The sequence below is a fragment of the Musca autumnalis genome, unplaced genomic scaffold (assembly GCF_047663935.1).
Source record: "Musca autumnalis isolate F117 unplaced genomic scaffold, ASM4766393v1 scaffold_4, whole genome shotgun sequence".
In the NCBI taxonomy this organism is placed as follows: domain Eukaryota; kingdom Metazoa; phylum Arthropoda; class Insecta; order Diptera; family Muscidae; genus Musca; species Musca autumnalis.
Window position 1 is genome coordinate 146,325,500 of NW_027411977.1, and position 26,881 is coordinate 146,352,380.

General features: G+C 34.2%; 1 protein-coding gene and 1 long non-coding RNA gene across 2 annotated transcripts in view; one reads left to right on the forward strand and one right to left on the reverse strand.

Moving 5' to 3' along the window:
- Positions 1-513: 513 nt before the first annotated feature.
- The window catches only part of LOC141403528 (uncharacterized), a 240,504-nt gene continuing 214,136 nt past the window's right edge, over positions 514-26,881 (reverse strand). Inside the window, exons 2-3 of the long non-coding RNA XR_012412831.1 lie at positions 608-777; positions 514-549 (exon numbers count right to left, since the gene is read on the reverse strand). This is a non-coding gene — a long non-coding RNA (uncharacterized lncRNA). The remainder of the gene's footprint in view (positions 550-607; positions 778-26,881) is intronic.
- The window catches only part of Lmpt (four and a half LIM domains protein limpet), a 437,156-nt gene continuing 423,160 nt past the window's right edge, over positions 12,886-26,881 (forward strand). Inside the window, exon 1 of the mRNA XM_073986055.1 lies at positions 12,886-13,436. The gene's annotated coding sequence lies outside the window, so the exon portion shown is untranslated. The remainder of the gene's footprint in view (positions 13,437-26,881) is intronic.

Below are 26,881 nucleotides of genomic sequence, written 5' to 3' on the forward strand. Positions count from 1 at the left end.
GAAAGTGCCATCCATAATTGTCTTTCTGGCTCCACTCTTATCATACAACAACAATGGTATTGTTGTAGGTAGAAATGGTTCGTTCTCTTTAGCGTTTGGTAGGCGCATAAAATGGGTTAACTGGGCCCCAAAACAACAAACCAAAACAAATACCGGCTTTCGTGGAGAATGATGGTGTTGTGACGACGACAACAAATAAACGATGGCTGGCTGCTGGCTAACAGGATAAAATAAAAAAATCACCATAAACTACAACAACAACCTGAAATTTGAATTACATGTATTTTGTTTTGTATTTTTGTTAAGTTAGTTTTAAGTCAATTTTCTTTAAATAAATCGACCCAACTTGATTTTTGTTTTGTTTTTTTTTTTTTTTTGGTTTTTATTTCTTTTCATTTCAAAATACAAAAATAATTCAAATAATAAAAAAATAGAAATTATTTAAAATAAAAATTAAATTTAAAATAAATTATTTAAATATATACAAAAAAATGAACTAAAATAGTAATTAATGAGGGTTCTTCCTTGGCTTCTTTGGGGACCGGGGATCTAAAAATAGAAAAAATAGTATTAAAATTCACTCTTTTATAGAATATTATTATATTACCTCTGTTAACCAAAAAATTATATATGTTGCTATCAGATGAGCTCTTTTGAAAATCCTTCTCTATCCAAAATAATTCAGTATCTACAGATTTTCTTAATTGTATGATGGCATCCTGCCTTCTCTTTGTGTACAGCATATTATTTGTACTTGGAGTACCAATTATCCTTTCCCTGCAATTAGCGAAAAATTGTTCAATTGTATGGTGGGTGGATAAATGACATATTGGAATATTTCCAAATGTTTCCCAATCATATATAATCGACTCTATTGCCATGTCAAGCAAGACAGAGGACGTGCCATTTAAAAAACGGGATGTATCTTTAAATATTTTTTGTTTTTGCTCAAAGTTGAAGGAGTCTTCATGTCTTTCTTATACACTCTTTCATATTTTCTGTATCATTATCTTTATATGTGAAGACTGCCATAACCTTGTCAAAAGAAAATTCCTCGTACTGATACCTATAACGATCTTTTTTAGTAAACGAAGAAGGTATGTCATCACGTGGTCTATTAAAAATAACCGGTACACCATTTACCACCAAAGTAGATGTAACAAATTGTCCACACAATTCACACAATCCGTGGATTATGTCGAAACCCCACCGCACTATGTATCCAGGTGCAACCTCAACCTCATACATATTTCCAAGAAGTTTCGACTGTTTTAAAAAGTGGTTGTGCCTTATATGGCCGTCAAATATTATTTTTAGAAAGGTTATACCACTTTCATTTGATACTATTAATGCCTTATGTATCATGTTTCGAAAAATCCGTATATTACATGTGGTACTTGTTTTTTCAACATATATTATAATTTGGCCAATGTCGCTATTGTACATTGGAACCAAAAGCATAACATACGTGTATGTTTTATTTTTAGTAATAATCTCGTCCATAACCAAGCAAAAACGTCTTTTTTCTTCAGATTTATTGTAAACGAATCTGAAAAGGTTATTTTTTATTTCAGGGTCGAAGTCGTTAGGATTCCTGGGATATGTATTTTCAATCTCAGCCGAGAAAGGAATTTTCCACTTATTTTTATATATTTTATAGTCATGTACTTTAGCATATCCTCGTTGGGGATACTGTCGTTTTCATGATTTTCTTCAATGTTAATTCCAACATTGCTCAATTCAACGCTGGGAGTAAGGGGGATAAACCCCGTGTGAAGGTTCTGTTATATTTGAAACCTGAAGATTATTGAGAAATTCTAGTTCAACATTGCGAACATGAATATTCTCAATAATTGGCATGTTATTCTGTGGTCCTATGGGTCCTATGGCAGGTATACTATCTGGTAGAACTTGAATATTCTCAATTGCCATGTTACTCTGTGGTCCTATGGTAGGTAGAATATTTGGTAGAACTTGAATATTCTCAATAATTGGCATTGAGACAGGTAAAATATTTGGCAATTTGAAAACACCCTTTCTTAATTCATATATTCCCTTACTAAAATGGTTGGAACATATATATAAATATTTGGTTTCGGAAATGTTGTATCATACATACACATTGCTGAGCGTATACATTTCTGGATCAGTGTATTTCCTTTCCTTCCAAAACAATAAAACGTTCGCATTTTTTTACATAGGGAAGATTAAAGTTTTCAATCTTTGCCAGTACATCATTCTCCTGATTGTGTTTTTTATTGAACTCTTTGTCCAAAGAAGCCGTTAAAAGATCTTCATCGCCATCGGGGGTTCGCGACTTGGACGTCGAGGTCGAGGCAACTAAACTGTTATTGACGTTACAAATAGTTGTGAGTTTTCCCCATAGAGATTTTAGGTAGGCGATGGCGTTGATTTTTTGTGTATCCTGAAGCATATGATGGAATCGTGAGTCAAGATATAGACAAGCTGCTAAAGACGGATTATCAAACAGAGTTTCTGTTCTTATGTCCATGCATTAAAGTAGTAAGGAAGTTATTTTGTATAACATTGACATTGTGTTTTGAGAGTTCTCGTCCTTAAGTTTCTCTATTTGGAGTTTGCACTGTAACCATATGGCATAAAAGTCACCATAATGCAACTGCTCTTCTTGAAATTGCACAATTGCTTTTTGCAAAGGATTAAGTGCCGTGCAATAATATTCCACGAAATTCCAGAAAACATCAATTTCAAAGTTTTCCTCTTCTGATTTGTTTTGAACTGGATCGATAGAATCAATTATAGCCTTTGAGTTTTGAATATCTAAAAGCATTAGGTATGTTGATCCCCATCGAGTAGGACAATCAAGCTGTGGTATTTTAATATCTTTGCATTTATACAGGTCTTTGTACCCATTACTATTTTTCCTAATAAATTTCAAATATATTTCGACTTTTTCGAATAAATTATTTAATTTCGTTATTTTTCGCAGGTTTAATGGCTACAAGCTGAGCTGTATGTGCAGCACATCTACAAATAGCGATTTCTCCCACAGGAAGTTTAGTATTGTCTTCCATAGAGTAAATATTCTCGAAATATGTTTCATTATCATAGTTGCCCTCATATTCTTCACCATCATCTGCGTCAACGATCAAATGCGACAATATTTTTGTTGATTTTATCATATTTCTTCCATTGTTAGATGTGATTGATATGATTTGTCACAAATTTATATTATATTTGTTTATAACAGTCAAAATCTCTGAAGCCAAACTTGAAGTGCTTGAATGTGCTCCTTTCAATTCGATCATCGCTAGCATTCTAGATTCAATTTTATCATTTCAATAAACTGAGCAGAGATTCCAAAAATATTTCTAAACAGTCTTGTGGCACTGTCAATTTTCAATGATATTAACTTATCTGCACATTCTTTGGATATTGCAGACGTTACATCTGTGTTTCTTTACTTACCTGAGGTTACCATTTTTACCATTTGTTACCATTTTTAACCTGCAACGCGTTCCTTAACCCCGAAAAGTGGCAAAACTGGAAGCAATTTTTAAGAGAGTGAGAGTGGAGAGAGAGCGAAAATGGCTTTCTCTTCTACCACAGGCTACCAGCAAAATTTTTGCAGGTAAAATATGGCAGAACTGATTTTTCGATTTTTGTTTGACGATTATTTCACAATGAAAAAGAAAATGGACGAAAAACATAAGAAAAAGTCGAACGCTGACAAAACTAAATTAAAAACTGTGAAATAAAAGACGAAAATTGATTTTTTATGTTTCTTTTTGACATTGCTGCCAGATCAACCATTTTTCCGTTCCTTTACTTTTCTGGTAAAAATGTTCATGAGAGAGCAATTTTTGGTCTGTTTCTTTACTTCTGAAAATGGTAAAACCGGCAAAAGTAGCAAAAGTTGTAAACTGCTCCCATATGAATTGTATGGTGGTTGAAGTAAAGGAACGCTTTTCGAGTAAAAAGTGGTAAAACTTGAAGATTCTTGAACGTAAAGGAACAGAGCTTTTGACACTTTTCTCTTTTACCACCCTTACCATTAAAAAAGTAAAGGAACAAAGCTTACGTATGTATTTCGCCACTTCTGACAAAGTCTTTTTGCAGTTGTCTGCATTTAAGGAAAACTTTTTACCACTTTCATTTTCAATTCCTTTGCAGATAGGATCTATTATATTCGCATATGCTCTGAATTTAGGACATTAAATGACACTGCTTCGTCTGTCACTAAACCAATATACGATTTGATCAACTGTTTCTTGCTAATATCGCATTTAATTTTTTTTTTGTTTTGAAAGTTGGTGTCACTGTTTTTGTGTTTTCTCCGAAAATAACTTTATGAATTCTCTCTAAATGAGTTTTCAAATTAATTTTTTGGAACAGTTATAAGATTTGTTGCACTGATTGCAAATTGCTTTGTCACGTTCTTTTGTAAAATATTCATCAAAGATAAACAAATTTCTTTTCGACATTTTTGTTGGGTATCTAAAAGTCTTTCTTTTCTCACTAAATAAGCTAAATAAGTTGTGATGTTATTCACCGTATTCTATTTTATATCTTATTCAATTTATTATACTGTCTTTCTCCCTCTCTCTCTCTCTCTTGTGTTGCCAACTCTCAATTTGACTAGTTACACTAAACTAGCCAAAATTATGATCAACTTGCAAAAACGCCGTAACAGTACGTTTAGACTTATAAATGCACTCGATTTCAAATGTCAGTTCCATAGTATATACGTCAAATAAATCGTAGTTCTAAATCCACTGGATTTAGTTTGACGTATATTGTATGGGATTGACAGTTTAAATCATAGTATGATTTCATAGTCTAACAGGCGTTTAAGAATCGGTTGGAGCAAATTTTTAAGGTCATCCTTCTTAAAAAGTGGTTAAGGCTTGTATATACAACATTAAATGTTCTATAAAGTAAAGCCGAAAGTTTCAAAGCATTTCGAAGCATTTTAAAACCTTAAGCTAACAAAAGCTCCATTCATTTACGTGCCAGAGTCTTAAAGCTTTTATCACTTTTTACTGGAAAAGTGTCCCCTTACTTCAAAAGGACATACGCGAACTTTCTACAAATTTCAGTGACAAATATGATTAATTTATCTTAAATATTGCGATATATGTCTACATTTTGATATGTTCGGAATGAAAAATATACCCTCCAACATATGGTGGAAAATATAAGTATTTTTATTTTTAACAGCCTGTTTGATACACACCCAAACTTTAGTTTTCGAAATAATTTGCAAAACACATAAGAGTTTGGTAGCATTTCTTACGCATACAGTATAGGCCAAAACTAAAGCACCCCCTCAGTAAATTTTTTTGAAATGATAATTTTTTTATGAAAACTAAATTATAAATTTATATTTTATTTTTCTTTTTATTTATTTATATCTTTATAATTGGAAAATACAAAAATAAGGAATTCAGAATTTAATAAACAAAAGTTAAAATTCAAAAAATATTTTAGGTCGCAAATATAAGCGGACAAAACTAAAGCAGCCCCCAATGTGAGGTACAACAAAAACTATTGAAATCAATATTTCGTTGCGTATCCTCTATTCTGAATGACACAATCGCATCTTTTTGGTAAAGAAGATACTAAATTATTAATTACTGCAATCGAAATAATTGATTTTCGAAAAATTTAGCTTAAATCCTCAAAATACTGAAAATCGGAGGGTACAGTTATATGGAGGCTATACCCAAACGTGGACCCAGGTCCACGATTTTTGGTGGATATGTTTTGTGACCACTAAGAACCCTAAGTACCAAATTACAGCTAATTTAGTAGGAAAATGTGGCTTAAATATCCGAAATACCGAAGATCGGAAGGTACCGCTGCACAGTGTCCTGGCCAAAACTCTAAAAATGAATGGATTTTGGATTAATTCTCTTTTTGACCTAACCTTGACCTAACCTTTGGTTCTTATGTTTTTCGGGCCGCTGATTACATTTTTGATATTATTTAACCCTCAGGCGGTCTTTTAAGTGGTCTTTTTGGTCCCTCCTCCTATAAAATGTGATCTTATCGGATCAAAATATTCTACAAATTTCTTCGCCATCAATTTTTACTATAGGTCCTAGAATACACCAAAACTCTATATCTTACCTTAACTCCAGAAATATGCAAATTAGAAAAACATTTTAGGGTTAATGTCGTACTTCATCAAAGTTTTGGCAAAATTGTCATACAAAGCATCATTTTAGAAGATTGGCGTCAAAGACAAAAATGTTCTCAGCTAAATTTCACTATAAGTCACCAAAGAAATGAAATCCCTATTTGCATTACATACCAAGGAAATATCGGTATCAATTTTGCCAAAAAACCAAAAAACTAAAATAGGTGTGCAAGCTTCCACAATTTCTACAGTTTTGGAAATATTTGAGTTAAGATCACTTGGAATCCTTGCACTTTAGGTGTATAATGTCTTTGGCAACTTTACTGACATTAACCCTCGTGCGAGTCATAAAAGGGGTCCTTTTGGTCCCTTTTTCCACAAATCTTTAAAATCTCCTATAAAATGTGGTCGGATCAGACCAAAATATTCTATAGGTCCTAAAATATATCAAAACTCTAAATTATGCCCAAACGCCAGAAAGTGACCCTATACTACGAGTATATTCTGACATTCTGAATGAAAGAAAATCTGTATATACCTGCAAGACAAAATATCACATAAAAACGAAAAGTGCAAATATGTGCAGGATGTTTCGATGGAAATTGGTAAAAAAAACCTTCCTTTTTTATGAAATGATAAATTACACGGCCCAACTCGATCTCACTCACAACTATTTTCATAAATTATTGTGAAAATTGATCTTGAAAAAAATTAACCAGTACGGACATCAAATATTAAAGAAATAATTAAAAACGTCTGATTTGGTTTTTGGACAATGGAGCACTAAAAATCGTAGTGTTCCGACTGTCGGAACACTAATAAGTAACGTTAAGGTAATCATCTGTTTATTATGATTTATGAGGGAAATTAAATATTTTTTGTTTTTAGGATAAATAAATACACATTAATAAATAAAAATTAGAAGTAATACCCCGTTTATATATAACCGGATTTAACAAACCGACTGGGTTTTAAATGTCAATTTCATTGCTTATATTTCAAACAAATCCTCATAAAGAAGGTTAACCCTGCAAAAAGCTCTAATATAAACAGCATATAAATGTGTAAAATATCTGATTTGATTTTTGGACAATGGAGCACTAAATCGTAGTATTCGACTGTGGAGCACTAAAAATCGTAGTGTTCCGACTGCTGGATCACTAAAAATTGTAGTGTTCCGACTGCCGGATATCTAAAAATCGAAACAATGGAACAATAAAAATCGTGGTGTTCGGTTGTGGAGCACTAAAAATCGTAGTGTTCCTACTGCCGGATCACTAAAAATCGTAGTGTGCCGACTGCCGGATAACTAAAAATCGTAGTGTACCACGTGCAATACGAGGGCTGTTCGGAAAATTCTTAGCCTATCAATGAAAGAGAATAGTTAGTTTTTCAAAAATATTTTTATTTTTCAATATAATCTCCTGAAACTTCAATACACTTAGTCCAACGCTTTTCTAGCAATTCTATCCCTTGATTATAATAGTTTTCCTCAAGGTCTTCAAAATAGTGGTTTACAACTGTAATTGCATCTTCATTTGAGGTAAAACGCTTGCCAGCAAGGATTTTTTTAGATTTGGGAACAAGTAAAAGTCACTGGGAGCTAAATCAGGAGAATAAGGTGGGTGGTCAAGCAACTCGTACTTTAATTCGTTGACTTTAGCCATTGTTAAAACACTCTTGTGCGCTGGTGCGTTGTCTTGATGAAAAATATTTTTTTGTGTGTTGTAAGCCAGGACTTTTTTTCGAATTTGTACATTTAATTGATCCAAAAGGTTGCAATAGTACTCTGAATTTATTGTTTTACCCTTTTGCAGATAGTCAATCAATAAAATACCTTTGAAGTCCCAAAAAACCGTTGCCATAACCTTATCAGCCGATTGAATTGTTTTTGCCTTCTTTGGGGCACTTCCTCCAGCTTCAGTCCATTGTTTCGATTTTTAGAGATCCGGCAGTTGGAACACTACGATTTTTAGAGATCCGGCAGTCGGAACACTACAATTTTTAGTGATCCGGCAGTCGGAACACTACGATTTTTAGTGATCCGACAGTCGGAACACTACGATTTTTAGTACTCCGCAGCCGAACACTACGATTTTTATTGTTCCATTGTTTCGATTTTTAGAGATCCGGCAGTCGGAACACTAAAGTTTTTAGTGATCCGGCAGTCGGAACACTACGATTTTTAGTGCTCCGCTACCATTTTTATTGATCCATTGTCCAAAAATCAAATCAGGCGTTTTTCACGTGTTCTATTAAATTTTATTTTTTAATTTGTATTTATTAAAAAAATTATAAAATATTTAATTTTCCTCACAAATCATGATAAACTCATGTATCCACAGTCAGAACACTACAATTTGCGCCATTGTACAACAACCGAATCAATGTTTTTCATATTTGCTACTTAAGTTCCCAACGTTATTAATTAATATGTATACATACATGGATTTAAGAGGTGTATCTGAGTTTTTATGCCTTAATTTGTACTTATCTCAAAAATTATATATATTTAATTTTTCTCGCAAATCATAATAAACTCGTGTGTGGTACATTTTCATTACGTTATTTTTTTAGTGTTCCGACATGTGGTACACAACGATTTTTTAGTGCTCCGACTGCGGAACACTACGATTTTTAGTGTTCCGACTGCGGAGCACTACGATTTTTAGTGCTCCGACTGCGGAGCACTACGATTTTTAGTGTTCCGACTGCGGTACCCAACGTTTTTAGTGTACCAAAATGTGGTACACTACGTTTATCGTTGTGCTCCGGAACAGTATCACTAAAATATTTTTTAGTGTTTGTGTTCCGGAACACTAACGCTAAAAATATTTTAGTGATACTGTTCTCGGAGCGGTACACTATGTTAGTGTACTGTTTATTTTCGAACTCTGGTTTCACATACCTTTCATTACAATTACAAAAAGAAAATATTTAATAACCGTTGTTTATTTTGCATATTATCATAGATTTATAAACAACTTAAATATTAAAAACAAAAATAAAATTCCAAATAGGGCCACTTCGACCTGCTTTTATACCCACTTATTAAACAAGAAATGTATATATTTTTTCATAACTACACGCACTGGGATACTATAAACAATATCTGACCCTTTTTAGTGTAAATGACAAATTTTTTTTTCGATTTTTGGCCAGGTTTTTTGGAAAATCGGACACTGTGCGCTGTAAGGGGGCTATACCAAAACATTAGCCGATATTGTTCATATTCATCCAAAAATGATGCTACAGCATCCACTAGTCAAATACAATACGCTAACGTTTAAAAATTAGCAAAAGAACGAATTGCAGAAGAACGATAGACGCCGGCATATTCAGTCGACGACCAGCAAAAAAAAAAAAAAAAAACTTTTCATATCGACTAAAAATGAAGGAGCCAGACTGGCATTCGCCAAGACCCATTTGAACTGTTTTCCGATGAATCTATGTTTAATTTAAAGTATTCAGATGGTAAAAGGCTTGGACCAAATGGGCAACCGTTCGTCGTCGACTGAATAAGCCGGCGTCTACCGTTCTTTTGCTAATTTTTAAACCTAAGGGATTTAGTATTTGACCAGAGAATGATGTAGCATCATTTTTGGATGAATATAAACAATATCGGCTAATGTTTTGGTATAGCCCCCTTATAGCGGTACCTTCCGATCTTCGGTATTTCGGATATTTAAGACACATTTTCCTACTAAATTAGCTGTAATTTGGTACATAGGGTTCCTAGTGGTCACAAAACATATTCACCAAAATTAGTTTTGAATTAGTTTTGCCCGCTTATATTTGCTACCTAAAATGTTTTTTGAATTTTAACTTTTGTTTATTAAATTCTGATCTCCTTATTTTTGTATTATAAAGATATAATAAAAAGGAAAATAAAAAATAAATTTATAATTTAGTTTTCATAAAAAAATTATCATTTCAAAAAAAATTACTGAGGGGGTGCTTTACTTTTGGCCGATACTGTATATTTTCTTATCGACATACAAAGACATTAGACAGACTTTTGATTAAAAAATATATTTATTAACCGGCTTCACCAAAAAATCACATGGCCTTATACCCCGTTTGCACTTAACCGGTTTAACATATTGGCTTTGGTTTTCAAATGTCAATTCCATAGCGTAAACGTTAAATAAATCGTCAAAAAGCTCTAGTGTAAACGCCGTTTTAGAACGAAAAAGTAAAATTAATAATATTGTGATTTTTAACGCCTTACAATTGGCAACACTGATCTCAGAAACGATTGTTTGCTGAAAACCTGGCTAAGCCGTTGAAACTCTGTTGCTTATTCACTTTTCTGATATGTGTTGATTATGTGTGCTGCAAAATATCCCTGTAGGAAGTGTGGGGTCATGTGTTGACATGTCTCCACTTTGTCTACTAATATGGTGACAAAGTCAACACTTTGTCACCAGGTTGTCAACTATTGATACCTTTACCTTAATAAGAAGAAGCATTGTGTATATTGACAGATGATAGCCCAACGAAGCATCCTTTCTTTAATTTTCTTAATTGTTTGGCGTAAAATAATTTTTGCTGTTGGTGAAAAAAGTGTTTTTGTAAAAATCAATAAAATATCGTGAAAATTTAAAGCATATAATTTCAATAACAAGTATGAGCAAAAGGAAATATAAAAGACATGTGAAAAATAAACAATTCTATAGCAAAGTACGAATTCTGAGGCGACTAACAACATTTGTGGTGAAATTTCGACAATTAGACATTATGTGGAACCTTTTGAGAGGATTATGGAGCCTGATGTATATATTGTCCCCTCTCGCTGGAAATGCTGAATCCAACTAATCATAATAATGAATTACAATGTTGAAGAATTATTTGGCATAAATCGATTGTGAGATTTTTCCAATGTTATACAGCTGTAATAGGCAAGCAAATTTAAGGACATATTTTTTATTTATGTTTATTTATACATGTTTATTTTTTTCAATTCCTAGATGTTATATCAACATTCAGCGAATCGCCTGATAAAACGTTAAGTGCAACAGAAGAAGAACTATTTTAAGCAGACAAGTGATTGGTGCGACTTGGCCAAGAAAATAAGACGAAAACGTTTTATTATTGCTATGTTAAAATCTTTAAGCAGCCTTGAAAACATTGCCTTTATTTACTAATTTCTACTTATGTGGAATCTTTAGCTTAGCCATTTAAAAAGATAAAAATACTGTAATACGCAATTTGTACATTTTTAGTATTTTCAAATAATTTTTTATTCTTTAATGAAATATAGTATTTAAACAAATGTGTAGCTTCATCTTCTTATTAAACGTACTATATAGCTGTTTTATCTAAGAAAAGTTCCAAATAAGCTAAAAAATTTAGTATTGAAAATCTGGTACTATTGACTCACTACCTCCAATGTCTATACTGACTCTCTACCTCCATTGTCTATACTGACTTACTACCTCCAATGTCTATACTGACTCACTACCTCCAATGTCAACACATGGTTCCTCAGGAACTACTGACTTACTATTGACATACTAGTTCCATTGTCAGTACTGACTTTCGAATGACACGTTCATACAAAATGTCTATAGGAAATTACATTAGTTGTCTACAGTTTGTCAGTAGTACTGTTGACAATGTCAGTAGTAAGTCAGTATAGATTCACTATTGACATTTCCTACAGGGATGAGTATGCGTGTACGATGCTTTTTTATTAAAGCGACAATATCAAATAGCATCAGCATCGCTAGCAATGTTTTTGTGAAATTTGTTGCTACATGTTGCCGTAGTTCATTGTTGCTAAACATATTTCGAAGAAATTTTAGCGGGCAAAGCTGCAAATATTCGGTGCTTTTGCTAATATGGCGTTAGCATTTTAAACCCTGGTTGTATGTCCTTTGTAAATATACTAATATATCTTTTGTAACTTTATGAAAATCACAACCAACGTTGTTAAAATTTTCGTCGTAATGATAATGTTATTGCAAAGAGTTGGTGAAAATGACATGCCAAAGCATTGGTGTAAATGACATGCTTTGGATCCAAAAATGAATAGCATCTTTTGGGGTCCACGCTCACATAAAATTCATCGATGAAGATGCTAAAAAGATGACATGCCAGATCACTTGCACCCATGATTGAATGGCATCTTTGACATCGAACATTTTGCTGGGTTTTTAAACGAATTAACCTATTTTTCACATCCCACGTTCATGGAAACTTGTGTTTACATGCCATTGTTTCAGTTTCTCTCAATAGTGATGAGAAAACAAAATAGTTAGTCTTTTGGAGAAACCGGATTTGTTTGTCCTTTATCATGTTTCCAAACTATGATTCATATGTCGTGTATCCATTCATCCATTCAATATAAAATTGTTGTTGCGATGCTATGGGAGTGTAACATGACAAAGACAATCTCTTTTGAAAGTACCATCCATAATTGTCTTTCTGGCTCCACTCTCATCATACAACAACAATGGTATTGTTGTAGGTAGAAATGCTTCGTTCTCTTTAGCGTTTGGTAGGCGCATAAAATGGGTTAACTGGGCCCCAAAACAACAAACCAAAACAAATACCGGCTTTCGTGGAGAATGATGGTGTTGTGACGACGACAACAAATAAACGATGGCTGGCTGCTGGCTAACTTGGGGATACGATACGATACCGACTGGTGTCGTCGTTTTGTGTTGGTTATCGGCAGCATTTAGACGTCTGCGTCTCTGTTGCTGTTGACGTCGACAGAGTGTATGTTTGGTTTGTGATTTTACGATTTTTGTTTCTTTCTCTGCAAGTTGACTTCAGTCATACGGAAGCAATACGACCGACCGGCAAACTACTCAGCTCACAGAAAGGCATTCTCGGTGTTTATTTCGAATTCTCAATTAAAACACGATTTTTATTTGTTTTGTTTTTTCTTCGTTCGTTCGTTTGTTTGTTACGATTATTCTTTTGTGGAATAACAAAAAAAAAAATTAAAAAGTAAAAAAATTGCATTCAAAAGAAGTTTTCGAAATTCCAGTATTTCACGTGGTTTGTGCCTTTGTGCGTGCAAAAGAAGAAAAAAATAGTCATTCAGAAGAAATCCAATTGATTCCACATTCTCTCCCCTTTTGGTGATTGAAGCAACGACAAAAATCAAGCGAAAAAAGTTTAAAAAAGAGTTCAAAAGTAAATCCAATAACCTGTTTTGTTGTATCATTTTTTTCTTGTGATTGTTTCAAGCATTCCACAGTGCCTTAAAGTAAATCGAAACGGTTTAGATTTTTGGGAATCAAAGAAATAAAAATCGTTCAAAATCAAAACAAATCTTGCGGCTGTATCAGTTTTCAAAATTGTGAGTTTCCTTAAATAATGCTGATGTTGTAAAATATTTACTATGTTCTGTTACAATATCTCTTCCTCGTTCACAGCAATACGAAATTTAGTTTTTTTGCATATTTGAATTCCTTCTTAATGGAGCTAAACATTCTATCAAAAAATAAATTAAAAATTAATTAACATGTGTATGTGTTGTCTATATGTTTGGCTCTGTGTGTTGTGGATCAACAGGATTTAAAATTTGTGTGTGTGTGTGTGTGAAATATCGATCGATCGAACGTTATTGAAGTCCTCGATGAAATTTCTGCATATTTTATTTGCGGCAAGAGTTGCCAAGTTATTATAGAAGTGAATATATTCTGCAAAACATAAATATCTTTCGAAATGGTGGTGTTGGATAACCCGACCAAGCAAAAATAGTGTTTATATACTGATTATTTATTAAAATTAAAGTTCAATGACCTTAAAATGGTTAATAATACGTGGGGCTGTGTTGGCAAGTTGTTTACAAGATTGTTCTACACGACCTGCTATGGCGGTACAAAAGGAGTCGTGAACAAGACACTTAAACCGTTACATTTTAACAGCATCTGGATTGCTTCAAAGAGAGACGTGACAAAGACGCGCCCGTAAAATTTTAAACGGATTTGTTGAACCTTACACAAATTCAAGTCGGTTTATACATATGTATCCACCAACAGAGGAATTAGTTGTTAAAAAATATATAAGATAAAAAAAAAAATAAAATAAAAAACCATTAAGTTCGGCCCGGCCGAACTCTATGAAACATTCTGATCTAATATGCAATTATAAGTTTTCTTTCTGTTATGAAAGTACCTATGTCCACAATTTTAGGTGGAGAAGTTATTGACCACTGGGAATCCCAATAACTTGTAGCTAATACGGTCAGCTAAAAACTTGAAAAAACCTGAAATCGTTATGTCCATAATTTTTGGTAAAGAAGTGATCAAGGAACCCTAAATTTAAAATTTTTGCCAATTAGGTCTGAAAACGTGGCTAAATATGTAAAATAAAAAATACCAGAAATCGGATGGCACCGTTATATAGGGGCTATATAACAAAATATAGATCTATGTCCATGATAGTTGCTGTGATATGGGGGCTACTCAAAACCATGGGCATATCTATGAACACAATTTTTTGTAGAGAATTTTTTGACCACTAGGAAGTAGAACGGGAAAACTATCGATAGTCTCGATATATTTATTTCAAACTATCGATAGTATCGATACTATCGCTCTTTCGTTTCAACACACATTGGAAAGAGGTAACAAAAATATTTCTAGATCTGAAATTTCCAGTATTGGTTCTTGGTGAAGAAAAACCATTAAAAACGCAAAAATCAACGATGTAGGTCCGATTTGGGTTATAGTTCCCATATAATGGTTCCACATGCTATAGATTATAGCTATAGCTTTGGTCTGAAAATGTAGCTAAAAACGTCAAAGTTCCTGAAATCGGGTGGTAAATTTATATAGGACCTATCCCAAAACAAAGACCTAAGTCCACAATTTTTAGTGAAGAAGTATTTAAAGAAGTGTGCCAATTTATAGCTAATTCGGTCTGAAAATGCAGCTCAAGTCACCAAAATTCCTGAAATCGTGCGGTATCGATATATGAGGGCTATAACAAAAGGATGACCAAAGTCCATAAAGTCAAAAAAATAGCTACTTTTGTCTGAAAATATAGATAAAATCTTCAAAATACTTGAAATACATGTACATTGGGGCTATACCAAAAGTGGGCCGATATAGCCCAACTTGATCTAAGTTCAAACCAAGGACACCTGTGTACACAATTTCAGCGCTCTATCTTAATTCTTTCGCGATTACAACAGACGGATGGCTAAATCGAAATTTAGAAACGGAATGACAACTTTGGTATACCCTCCATCATATAAAAATGGTACCGTTCTATGGTGGCTATATCAAAACGTGAACCAATACCAAACATTATAGGAGTAACTGAAACTTCTGTATCATGTGGCTTAAATCTTCAAAATCGGGAGGCGCTGTTCTATGCGGGCTGTATCAACATAAATGGTCCGGCACCGACCATTCTCTGTGGGAATATTTAGCACTCCATCGGAACCTAAAAATAAAAATAACCAAATTTCAGTCATTTGGATGTCATAAGGAGGCTCAAAATTTTAAAATACCGAAAAGCGGGTGGAAGCGTTCTAAGGGGGCTATATCAAATCATGAACCTGCACCGACAAATGTCCGGTGGAGGGTTTTGGGGGAAAATAAAGTATGTTAGAAATATTAGGCATATCGGTTGGCCTTGAAAATACCGAAAATCAGGAGGTACCCTCCTATGTATGGTACTTATATAAAAACTTGGGTCGATATATCCCCAGTACTAAACATAAAGTTCTGTATCAAATTATAACACTTTATCTCAAACAGTATGGGCTATATCTTGGTTTCAACAGACATACGGACATCTCTATATCGGCTTAGAATTTTATGCTGATAAAGAAATAGTATCATTGACTTACATTTTTATTGGGCTTGTACGTAAGAAATATGTAACTCGTCGGTTTTTATACCTCAGCCTTTAGGCTAACCATTGTATATATACAGTCGAACTTCTCTACAAAGTAGCAATTAGGGACGGCGAATTACTACGTTATAGAGAAAATTCGTTATAGAGAGATCGGGGTAAAATGGCACAACAGTCATTTTTAAGCAATGAAATTAACTATACATAGTAGTCATTGGAAATTTAACTTATTATGAATCAATTTTTATTCTTAGAGCGTTGATAAATGAGTTTAGACCACAAGTACGTTTTAACGAAATCCGTTTAAAATCATTTGGAGTCGATTTAGCCTGTCCGTCCGTCAGTTTGGATAGAGCACACGATAACTTTCGAACGGATCAACCGAGTTGGTCCAAAATTTGGTCTTCGTAATATTTTGCCCAAACCTACATCAAGTTTAAAGATGGGCCATATCGGCCCACACCTTCGGGTTTCTCCCCCACAAAACTTCTAAATTTTCATTAATATGGTACGCACGGTAACTCTTGAGTGGATCAACCGATTTGGTCCTCGTAACATAATTTCCAGACATGGATCAGGTTCCAAAATATACTATATCGGTCTTATCTCAGGGAATCTTCCACACAAAATTTAAATTTTTTTGCGAAAGTGCTGCTATGAGGCATGCTGTCCTCGAGGCCCCTGTTACAATCGTACAGTTCCATACTTCCTGATATAATGCCCAAAAGCTATATAACCAACTACAAAAAAAGGATGATCACTATAACTTACTCATTGAGTATTAAATTTAACCGAAAATTTACACATCTTAAAATTTCATTCAAACGTCCATCAAGTTCCAAGAAGGCCTATATCGGACAACGCATTCGGATACATCTCTTACAAATATAAAAAAAAAACGTTTGAGTGCAGTTTAAGGTCTCTTCGTGCATTGTTTGAAATCGTCATCCTTGTGATTCTGAATACCGCGATATAACTTTTTTCGTGGCCGAGTCCTAACATAATGGTTCAAATGCCTGGTTGACACGACAACTATCGAAAAGAATGATGAGAAACCCCTTTCAAAATGGACTATTTGGTACATTCCTTCAGGTACAGAATCAAAATGTACAAATTTGCTCGGAACTTCCCACAGTCGTTAAGATAAATACCCCAAAGTTACTACATATATTTTTGTCGGAAAGTTCATATATTTTACCGGAAAGAAGGCCACAAAATTCAGAAAATTACATCATTTTGGGGGAAAAAGATTTCAGTTGTCTAGTCGGTATTCGATTTTTCCATAGATAAAAGTTTGTTTTACTTGTTTTATATAATTCTATTGGTTGCCGCCTCATCAAAGAAAACATGAAAATTGAAAGATAAAATTATGACAAATAAATTTGATTTGAAATATATGGTCTCGTACTGGCCACATATTCTCGCACAAAGATCATCAAAGGTATACTTTTGTTTGTTTTCAACAGTTTATAATTTCATTTTCAACAATAACAAAACATCAATGGAACACATAAATGTTTGTTTGTTGTTTATTTAATGTACTCGGCATCCGCACAATAAGAATTTACAACCAACCAATTTAATCGAATACATATTTATTAGGCTAACACGTCACTTAATTTCATTCCAATCATTCGAATTTGTTAGGCGTATACGACAGGTGCAATATTTTATTAGCCAAAGGAGAGCGATAAAACAACTTATTCACTAAACTGGACAATTATGGAAGGAAGAATTCAATTTAATTTATCCATAAACAGTTAAAGCAGGTAAGAATATAGTTTCGGATCTCGCCCCAGGTCCTCATTATTTCCCTAATTTTTGTTGGAAACGGAAAAGACACCATGACCGAAAACAGATTCACCCTTAGTTTAGTCGTAATCACATCATGTGCCTCATCGAAATAATGGTTTTAGACCACGGTGCTCTTGAAACAAATTTAAATGGAAGGTGCTTACACCTGGGAAGTTTTTGCAGATTCTGAAACTACAAGATTCATAGATGAGAAAAATCAAAAAACAAAAAAATCGCCGTAGCGCTTTTTAAATAAATCGCGATTTAAGTTGACATTTTTAGGGGTTGTTTAGGTTTTTGCGATTTTGTTTGAAAACCGCAAGTCCTATCAAAAAAGGAATAAAGAAAATGTTGTAGCTATTAAAATTCTCTACAAGAGTGACCTTCATGATATTTTCGTAGGCTTTACCGTTTTTGAAATATAGAAGTTCCAATTTGGGCAATTCAAATTGTATTCAATTCTGTATCGCCTACTTATAAAACAATGTCATGACTGCAACTTCCCAACTCAAACTTATATATCTAAAAAAATGGTAAAACCTAGGAAAAATTACATAAGCCAGTCTTGTAGAGAATTTTCACAGCTATAAGATTTTCTCGGGTCCCTTATTGATAAGACTTACCGCATTTAAGCAAAATCGCGAAACCCTAACAAAAAAACATAAAAATGTAACCTGAGCATATTTATCTAAAAAATTGTACAACCTGGGAACAAATCATAAACATCAATCCTCTAGAGAATTTTCACTGCTACAACATTTTCTTTAGTCCCATTCCGATAGGACTTGCGGTTTCCAAGCAAAATCGTGAAAACCTAAAAAGCACCTAAAAATGTGAATTTTGACCGCGATTTATTGAAAAATCCCTACAGCATTTTTGTCTTGTTTTGAAATTTTTCTCATCTATGAACATTGCTGTTTCAGAATTCACAAAAACGTCCCCTGTGTAAGCGTTTTTCATTAAAAGTTAGTTAAGGCGCACCTTTCATGATATTGCTTTATAAAGGGGCGATACAGTCAGTGCATTGTCCCAATTTGAACTTCTATATCTCAAAAACGGTAAAACCTACGAGAAAAACATAAAGGTCACTCTTGTAAAGAATTTTCATAGCTACAAGATAAGACTTGCGGTTTCCAAGAAAAATCGTGAAAACCTAAAAAAACCCTTAAAAATGTCAACTTGAATCGCGATTTATTTAAAAAGCGCTCCGGCGATTTTTTTTTTGTTTTTTGATTTTTCTCATCTATGAACATTGTAGTTTCAGAATCCGCAAAAATTTCCCAGGTGTAAGCACCTTCCATTTAAATTTGTTTCAAGAGCACCGTGAGACTCCAAGTATGTTTGGACGAAATTCGTTTCAGACAATTTGGCTCAAGCGCATGATAACTGTCGAACAGATAAACCGATTTGGTCCAAAATTTGGTACTCATAATATTTTCTCCAAACTTAGATCCACATCGGTCCACTCCTTCGAGTACTTGCCCCACAAAAGTTCAACATTTTCGATAAAATGGTGCTTACAATAACTTTCGAAGGCAGAAGGAAGTAACCGACTGTGTTCAAACTTTGCACCTCGTAATATTTCTCCAGACTTCGATCAGCTTTGAATATGGAAAATATCGGACCACTCCTTTGAGTATCTCCCACACAAATTTTCAAAAATGTTGCCACAAGTACAGTTTACGGATTCTTGTCGGAGCGACATGTAATTTTTTGGAGTAGGTGACCCCTTCACCACTCATAGTGTGTAAAAAATAGATTTTTCTGTATCAACAAGTAAAAAAGTATCAGTCGGCTTTGCCAACAGAGATATACCCTCAGCCCGTTCAAGAGATATCGTGGATAGCATATTAGTGACATTTTTTTAAATATTGGGGGGAAGTATCGGAAGTTGTGGACCGGTATTGCCTTTCTCCGAACTGAAACTAAGTTTGGACAAAATATGACAAAGGCCAACTTTGGACCAAATCGGTTGTTCAGTTCATGCTCTCCAGCCACTACATATGGTGCCATAGGGGTTTTTTACACTTTTTGGTCTGTTACAAACTTTGGGCTGTGCATCAATTTCTAAAATTTTTATATAAAATAAAAAATACAACCATCCAAGTTGGGAACATTTTTACGGTAACTCACGAGAAGAAAATTTCCTAATGAAGTGCTGTTGAAGTACTTGTCGAAATCTCAACTGGTGATGGGAAGACAATATAGCAGATAAAGCAAAAACATTTCAGCTTGGATTAAATGGAGAGTGGACGAAACAAACTAGTCGCGATTGAATTTAATAAAGAAATTTTATAATCTGTGTTAATGTAATAAAGTTCGTATTATTCTTGTTTTACACAAACAATAAATTCTTTTTATTTTTTTTGGGATAGTTTGCAATGGCTTGCATTTTTATTGCATCTTTGAACTGTATAAAAACACATTCCGAAGAGTGCCTTTAAATTCAATCCAAAGCACTGCATCAAAACACGTGCTTTGGATGCAAATTGGACTGCATCCTCTTCTTCCCTAAAGGGTTAGTTAAAATGCGATTCCAAATGGATAGTTAAAATGCATTGCCGAAGGGTTAGTTAAAATGCAGTGCTAATGGAGTACATATTTCAGTAGTCACGCTCTTGTAAAAATCATGAGTGAAAATGCATAATTTGATGCACTTCCAGATCACTAGCCCAGCAAAATTTGAAGGAAGGGGTTCCATGCGATGACGAGATTTCATGGCATCTTTTGCATTGGTTCAAACGATGTCGTGAAAGATCCGATCTTTTCATTAGCATTTGAACCAATGCAAAGGAAGTCGTGTTAGATCCGATCTTTTCATCAGCATATGAACCCATTCCCTCGATCCAGTAGAGATGAATTTTGTGTTTTTATTTATACACATTTTTCTAAATATATAAGATTAATTATTTACAATAGGCTTGATGTTATCGGAGACTCGAAATCACAACCAACGTTGTTATAACTCTCGTCGTAATGATAATGCCATTGCAAAGAAATGGTGAAAATGACATGACAAAGCATTGGTGGAAATCACATGCCTAAGCATTGGTGAAAATGGCATGTCAAAGCATTGGTGTAAATGACATGCTTTGGATCCAAAAATGAATAGCATCTCTTGGGGTCCACGGTCATATAAAATTCATCGATGAAGATGCTAAAAAGATGACATGCCAGATCACTTGCACCCATGATTGAATGGCATCTTTGGAATCGAACATTTTGCTGGGTAAATATGATTTAACTGCATCTTTGGTGGCAAACATTTTGCTGGGTTTTAAAGTGACTCCCCTATTTGGCAATTATTCTTCCAAACTTATATCAAATTTGAAAATTCGAAAGGCTTAATAAGATAATTTTTTCGGATAGTTCTCTCACTACTTTTGGCAGCAGTAACGTACTAAAGGTAATTTGGCCTGTTTTTGAGGCAAAAATTAATAGCGGTGGACTTATGAGTTTTTTATAAATTGTTAATGCTTTATATGCAAAAGTAAGTTAAAACAAAAAATTACACAGTAAAATTCGGATATAAGAAACTACGTTTTGTGTTTCCAAAGAATTTTTCTTAATATTTGTACACACATTCAACTTTTTAAAACGACTACGATTATAACGAGCAAAAATTGTTACGCCGCGAGTATAATTTTTTACAATTTGTTAGAATTTGCAGGCCCGCTTTGAAGCACAAGCGGATAGTGACAAATTTAAGCACTGTTTCAAATATTTTACCATATGATTTTTAAAAGTAAGTTTCAATAAGAATTTTACAGATGAAGACGTTTATAACGAACGCGTGATATAACGAACAAATTTTCTTTTTGCTATTCAATATTCTAATTTTACCTATTTTATTCGTTCCAACCCAATGAACGCGGCTAAAATGATGATGAACTAAACTACTGATCCGCCAAAAAATTTTTATAAACATTGATATGTTTAAAATATTGATTCGCGAAGAGATCTTTATGAATATTATTTTTTAAAGGGCCAAATAAATCACGCAATCATGGTCCCTAGTTAGAACGTATTACGGATATAATTAACAAAAATGTTGACCACAACACGTCTGTGCATTTTTACAACGCATGGTGAATATTTTTATACCCTCCACCATAGGATGGGGGTATATTAAGTTTGTCACTACGTTTGTAACTACTCGAAATAATCATTGTAGACCCCACAAAGTCTATATATTCTTGATCAGCGTGCAATTCTACATCGATATAGCCATGTCCGTCCGTCTGTCTGTCCGTCTGTGGAAATCACTCTAGCGTCCGAACGGATTGACGTAGGTTAATGAAATTTTGGGAAAATATGTTATATTTACGTAGGACTTTTGGTATTGATAGTGGGCTATGTAGGTCCACGCTTTCGTATAGCCCCCATACAAAATGACGCGTGACGCGTCGTCGTTTTAAGGAATTTTTAAGATATTTGGCCCATTTTACCACTGAATTGGTTGTAATTTGGTACTTTGTGTCTCCAGAGGCCAAAAAATATTCCTACCAAAGTTGGGTTATATAGGTCCACGTTTTGGTATAGCCTCCATATAAGACCCCATATATAGTACGCGTCATTTTAATATATTTTGAATGTATTAGACCCATTTGACCACAGAATTGGTTGTAATTTGGTATTTTGTGTCTTCAGAGGCCAGAAAAAATTCCTACCAAAGTTGGGTTATATAGGTCCACGTGTTGATATAGCCCCCATAATACAATATCTCCCGATTTTCGATATTTTGAATATTTTAGCCTCATTATCACACCGAGATGGCTGAATTTTGGTATTTAGTCTTCTTTAGGCGTATAAAACTTTCCCCCAGAAATTTGTAGGTATAGGTCAACGCCATCATATAGCCCCCATAGAACGGTAATTCCGAATTTCGGTATTTTGAAGGTTGTGGCCACATTAATCCACCATAATATGGAGGGTATAGTTAAATTTGTCATTCCGTTTGTAACACATCGAAATATTCATCAGAGACCCTATAAAGTATATATATTCTTGATCAGGGTAAAATTCTAAGTCGATATAACCATGGTATTGCAAATGGGCTATATCGGTCCACGTTTTGATATAGTCCCCATAGAACGCTACCACCCGATTTACGGTATTTTTAAGGTTTTATCCTCATTATCACTCCGAAATGGCTGAAATTTGGTGCTGAGTTTTCGTTGGGGGTATAAAACTTTCCCCCAGGTTCACGCTTTCATATAGCCACCATAGAACGGTACCTCCGGATTTTCGGTATTTTGAAGGTTGTGGCCACAATAATCCCCCCAAATGGCTGAAATTTGGTATTTAGTCTTTGTTGGTGGAATAAAATTTTCCCCCAGAAATTTGTCGGTACAGGTCCAAGCCTGCATTTAGCCCCAATAGAACGGTACCTACCGATTTTCGGTATTTTGAAGGTTGTGGTCACAACAACCCTTATATATAGGCCCTATAGAACGGTTCCCCCCGATTTTCGTATTTCTCAATGTTGTGACGTCAATATCCCACCGAAAGAATGAAATTTGTTATTTAGTCTTCCATGGGGATTTTATAACCAGAAGAGAATTATCAGTGTAGCTATACGTCTTCCTATATCCCTATAGAAGAGTACCTCTTAATTTTCGGTATTTTGAAGGTTTTAGCCACATTATCTTACCGAAATATAGGAAAGTTGGTATTTAGTCTTCTTTGAGTCTAAAAACTTTTAATATTTTTGAAAACAAATTGCACATCCATAGAATTTGACATGTTCTCTCTTCGAAACAAATTAAAAAAACTCGCGTTATTAAAAGTGCAAAAATCGATTTTTTGCCTAAAAACCTGTCCAAATTACCTATAGTGTGTAACGTATTAAAAAATCGACTCATACAGTATTGGTATTTAACCATTTCCCATCTCTGCCCATACTGGATTTACTTCTTTTCCGACTGAATACTTTTTTACCTGTTTATCGGGGGGCAAGTTCCTGGGATAATGCAGTTTGTGGACTATTTGATGGCAGTTTGGAATTTTTACCGAAGTTACTCCTTGTGGTCAGCGATATAATGTTTTCCTTGGGCAAAAATCCTTCGGTGAGGGCCATAAATAGTGAGTGACATTGGCTCAACCTTTGCACATCGTAATATTTCTCTCAAACTAAAAGTTCACAAAGTTCTTATAAGAGTTTAGGGGTTGTTTTTGTAATTTTCATCGAAAGTACTCCCGATTACAAAGTTGGCGCAATAACTATCAAAGGAATGAATCACAATATTAGATGCTGTTCCAAAATGGACTAGTTATTACCAAAATGTCCGCATTTATTCGGAACGTCAAAAATAGTTCGTCGCTGGTGGTTTCAAGTCAGATAAAATCGACCAATACTTTAAAGTGTTTTTGAGTTGTTGTAAACGGAATGACACAATAAAAAAACATAAACGGTTCCACCGGTTAAACCGCACCACACCTCATCTCATTTAACCTTTTATTGGTGTTTATGGATTTTTAGTCAATGAGTCATTGAAGTTTTTTTGAAATGATCATTCGATCATTCATTTCATTAAGTTTATAATCACAATTCTATGATTATGCTGTTACTGATGGCAACACTAGGTATTAAGTCTGGCGATTGATGTGTGTGTGTTGTGTGCGAGCTGGACTTCTTTGATTTTATGCTGTACGCGGGTATTCTCTAACTTCTGTCAAAGAGGTAAAACTTGTTTTTATGGAACGCGTTTCAAAGCCAAGAACTTCTTGGTGTTATGTTACCTTCAGAGGAGGAGATAACGTGTTTACCCAGCTGCCTGTACTTGCTGCGTACGTACGATGAAGTACTTGAAGCGACGACGACCGAGTGTAGCAGCACCACAATTTAAAAAGACCAATGACGACACAGCTGCAGCCGATGGAAGATGCTGCGTACGTTTGTGTCATTGATGTCGTCATTTTGTGGTGTTGTTTATTGTTCTTTCAACCAAGGAACAAGGAATTTACCACGTATGTATGTAGCAAAATGTATGACGTTGTGTCGGTATTTATGTTTGTTTGGAATGCCTCTATGTATAGGTACATGTGTATGTTCATCCATTTAGATTTGATACATACAGCAAATGGCATTTTCCATGACACATTTTACTTAACATCATCAGAGTCAAGTGTTTGGCTTAGTCCGTGCTTAAGAGTCCTGCTGCTGATTTCCTTATGAACACCAGGCTACACTGACCAATGCCAACAAGGCAAAAAACCGGCATTTTTCCCGGTTTCTTGTTTCCCCACTGGTGGTAACTTTGTTATTTTGTTTGGTCACCTTTATGGAGTACTCGCAGCATGCCACATGCTTCATCATCAATGTTGTCATGATGATGATGATCATCATTTTTATAGTCATGACGAACAGCAGTAACACAAAAAGCGTTTTGTTTCTAATGCAAACATTTTCTTGGTAAGCCGGTTTGGCTTTCATTTGAATTTTTACTGCTTTAGTTTAGACGATGTAACCAATGGTTGGTGGTCACTTAACTCCACCAACAGCCGGCCATTGAATGCTCACTCAGATTCATGTGACTGGTGTGATCGGTCATGAGCTGGCACATACATGTTTCAAATTGTCTGGTTGGTTACCAACCTCCTCTATCCAACAACCGTCAGCGGGATTCCATATATTTTCGCCCATATGTGATTATTAACTGTTTTTTTTTTTCTCTTTTCCTGCTCTTGGTCGAGGTCAAGTAACTGCTTTCGTTAGAAAGTTTAAAATGCCACAGACTTACACATTTTGCAAAGATCATTAGTAAATTGTAGATAATGCTGTTAAAGGAATGCTTATTTTATTTAAAACTTACTGAAAACAATAATAAACGCGTTTGTTCTAATATTGGAAAATTCATCAACAGAAAAGAAAATAACAAAATATTGATCAGAGATACTCCTACAATTGAAAACTTTTGCAATGTGTGAATAAAGACCTCGAACTTGGTTGTCCTTTTATCACAAATGACTTAAGCAAGAATTCCAGTCGCTTATGTACCGAGGCACAGTGTCCGATATTCCAAAAAACCTGGCCAAAAATCGAAAAAAACATTATCAATTTACACTAAAAATGGTCAGATATTGTTGCGTGTAGTTATGAAAAAATATATACATTTCTTGTTTAATAAGTGGGTATAAATGCAGGTCGAAGTGACCCTATTTGGATTTTTTTTTTTTCAATATTTAAGTTGTTTATAAATCTATGATAATATGCAAAATAAACAACGGTTATTAAATATTTTCTTTTTGTAATTGTAATGAAAGGTATGTGAAACGTATTTAAGATGTTCAGTGTGGCCAATGAATTGTGCGTTCTTTAATAATTGATGTCCGTACTTGTTAATTTTTTTCAAGATCAATTTTCACAATAATTTATGAAAATAGTTGTGAGTAAGATCGAGTTGGGCCGTGTAATTTATCATTTCATAAAAAAGGAAGGATTTTTTACCAATTTCCATCGAAACATCCTGCACATATTTGCACTTTTCGTTTTTATGTGATATTTTGTCTTGCAGGTATATACAGATTTTCTTTCATTCAGAATGTCTGGCGTTTGGGCATAATTTAGAGTTTTTATATATTTTAAGACCTATAGTAAAATTTTATGACGAACAAATTTCTAGAATATTTTGGTCTGATCCGACCACATTTTATAGGAGATTTTAAAGATTTGTGGAAAAAGGGAACAAAAGGACCCCTTTTATGACTCGCACGAGGGTTAATTTGTTTAAGACAAATATTCCTCGCATTCTTGTCAGTAAAGTTGCCAAAGACATTATACACCTAAAGTGCTAGGATTCCAAGTGATCTTAACTCAAAGATTTCCAAAACTGTAGAAATGGTGGAAGCTTACAACCCTATTTTAGTTTCTTGGTTTTTTGGCAAAATTGATATTTTCTTGGTATGTAATGCAAATAGAGATTTCTTTTCTTTGGTAAATTATAGTGAAATTTAGCAGAGAACATTTTTGTCTTTGACGGCATTCTTCTAAAATAATGCTTTGTATAACAATTTTGCCAAAACTCACATGAAGTACGCCCTTAACCCTAAAATGTGTTTATAATTTTGCATATTTCTGGAGTTTAGGAAGGTATAGAGTTTTGGTGTATTCTAGAACCCATAGTAAAAATTCGTGGCGAA